Here is a 3,289-nt window from a genome sequence, read left to right as displayed (position 1 = left end):
GGTTTACTGCCGCATTATCGCTAGAGGTGAATCATTGAACTCGGGTGAAATTTAAGAAAAAGAAATATAATTGGTCTGGCTTTAATAGTACAAAAGTAAAGATAACATTGGTTTGAAAATGGAAAGAAAAACAAGAATGAACTTATATTTGATTCGGAGATCTGGCGCTTCCCATGATATTTCAGTTCTACATATGTGTCATAGTAAAGATAAACAATTAAGCTACAACAAATTATACAAGCAAGGCATTGGTGGATCTAGTGAGGGGCCATACACCCTGCCACTGACTCCAAACATGCCCTTGACAAAAACAAAGTTTGATAAGAAACTGACGAAAAATTTTGTAACTAGGATGATAAAAAAATTCAAATAATCTTAACACCTTAACTTACCTTAATTCGCACTTCGGACCGAATCAGTTGCAAGAACTGTGATGCTCCGTAGTTGATGATGGCGATAGATCTGGTCGCTGTATTAAAGTCAAGTGACAAACCATCGGGACTAGAAAGTGCTAGGGATGCAATTTAAACCCACTCGGTAACGGTAATGGTATGGTAGGTATGATTCAAGAAACATTTTTCAGTTATTTAGAATTGGCATCGCCGCACAACAGCAACTTCATATAGAGTGTGCGAGATGGTTTGGTATGACAAGCCGCATCATCCTCCAAGCTGAATCTCTTTTGTTTTCCAAGAATGTTATGGTAGTGAGGACTGGGAGTGATTTTCCCATTGGAATCTCTATGGTCTGGCCTCCTATTCCTTATCGAGCCTCTTTTTGAATTCCTCAAGTGAGGTTGCAAAGATTGTCTCTTGGCTTAGTTGGTTCCGATCATTCACCGCTCGGTGGCTAAGAAAATTTAGTTGGACCTTGGTGTTATGGATGGATTTGAACAGCTTCTTGGAAAGCTCTTGTGATTGTCTGAGAGAAGGTGAACAGCTTCTGGTCTGCTTGCTGGAGGTACCTAGCATCATGTCGTTACATCGATGCGGAAAAAACGAGTGTTGGGAGGTTAGCAGATCATAATCTATTCCAGTGGGGCTGACTGCATAAACCGTCGATGCATTTGGTGGCTCTCCTTTGGACACCTTCAATGAGCTGGATGTCGCTCTTGTAGAAAAGTTTAGCAAGACATGTTCCAAAATACAGGTTTGACCTGGCCAGAGCTTTGTATAGTTTCAAAAAAACTGTGGAGTTCTGTGATCAAACTGTGAACTATGATCGACTACTGACAGTTCTTTTCAGGAGTCCCAAATTTGCGTTTGCTTTCAAAATTGCTTCGACAGTGTGTTCACAGAATCTTAAACTGTCATCCAACAGGACTCCTAGGTCTATATCACACCTAGAAGTAGGAAGCAAGACTGTAGATGACATTTTGCTGTAGTACATGGTGTACTGGTGCTGTGGATTGCCACAGCCGAAATGAAGAGTTACTCACTATGAGACGTTAAAGGACAGAAGCAGCTTATCTGCCACTGCAAAACATCCTTCATTATGTGAAGAAAGGTTTAATGTTAAGCGTGCCTTAATTATATTCTTGTCGATGTTACGATGTGTTGGAAAACATTGCTAGTATGCCTATTAAGAAGTAAATATATGTAAATAATTAATTTGTGTCTTTAATCACATTAGATCATTCAATTAAAATTGAAAAAAATCGGCAAGAAAAATTGATGATTCTTTCATATGTTATTTTCAGCTACGATACATTGTGTTCACACTGTTCTTTACTTAGGCAGAGCTGCCTATGATTCCAAATATATGAGACTCATTAAGTTTAGTGTTGCTCATGCAACGCTATGGGCCTTAGAAAATTTGCCTGATTTTCAAAAAAGGGGGGAACACCTTATAAAAGTAAAGGAATCTTAATGAAAATCACTCCATCAGATTCAGCATATCAGCCAATCCAATGATAGAGGTTTCAAGCTCGCATCGGAAAAGTGTGGAATTTTGTGCTTTTTTGGCAGAAGAAAGATCAAGGGTCCACTACGTGTTTAGTTGTTTTTTTTTCCCCGGCGTAATAATATCGATCCAATGGTCGTTATTTTGGGAGAGGGCTAATTTGAACAAAAATTGAAATTTCTAGTGCTCTTCTTAAGTGACCAAAAAGATTAAAAGGCAGCTAGCCCCCCTTTCATGGCCATCTTTCCCCCAAATTTACCTTACAAAAATTTTGAGTCAGCCATTTTGTAAGGCACAGTTCAAAAGTCCGAGGGTGAGATTTTCAGGGGATATTTTACACTGAGGGCTTGAATTCCTGTACAAATTTATTCTTATTTATCTTGCTTTCTCTTTGCTGACTCAATTTTACATCTGGAGATTTTCAAAGCAATGGTCCTGGGTAAATTTTTACTGGATTGAATTTGCTATTTTCTAGAGAGGGAGTAAGGTTTGTCCCAATCATCAATCCCTCGCTCCTTACGCCTAAGTTTGAATATTTGCCCCAACTCTTTGAAAATGACTCTTGAAACACAAGGATCGTTTAATTGGAACTTTAAAGAGGTTTCTGAAACACCGTTATACGCTATTGCGCTCATGTCAAACTTTTATTTTTATACGTTCTAAACAACTTTAGCACGAAGGATGAGGAATAATTTCTGTTTAGTTTAACTTTTAATGTCAGTCCTTATTTTCAGTTGAAAAACTATTTTTTTCTTTAATAAATATCTTCATGGCAAAGATTTGATTTTTTTTTCAGAACAAATTCTTCGTCGTTATCCCAAGGTAAAGAATTATAAATAGTGTTGAATGAAAATTAGAAGTAATTGAGACGAGAGCATAGTTCTTGAACGAGCCCTCTCCCTTCTTAATCTCACTAGAAATCCTGGATTGACTATGATTTTGTAAAAATAAAATTTCTTGTTTTACGTAGATCGCTTTAGGTGAGTGAAAAAGTGAAAATACCCAGAGCCTAGGAAAGACTGCTGTTACACCTTTGCCTTTTGCCCTTTCTGATTAGCCTTATTGAGACTATAAGGTTCCCTTATGAGTGAAAGGAAAGGTGCAATAATACGACGCTAAAAATCACACAATTTACTACACAAATTCAAGTTTAGGAGCATTATTGCCTACGTAGTGACTCGGCCAAAAACAAATTCAAGTTAAAATAAAGACGAGGAGTTTAGAAAATGTGAATTTTAAAAGCAAAACGCCCAGTTGGGCACAGGATTTGAACATTTTCCGCGTTAGGTAATTTTAGATTGACATATAAAGTAGCAACATGCTTTAAGGCATGAAAATATGGGTAAATCTACACGAAATAATGTGTGATCATATCTGCAGGACAATG

Source organism: Artemia franciscana, chromosome 9 (assembly GCF_032884065.1).
Source record: "Artemia franciscana chromosome 9, ASM3288406v1, whole genome shotgun sequence".
NCBI classification, from domain to species: domain Eukaryota; kingdom Metazoa; phylum Arthropoda; class Branchiopoda; order Anostraca; family Artemiidae; genus Artemia; species Artemia franciscana.
This window is presented reverse-complemented; position numbering follows the sequence as displayed.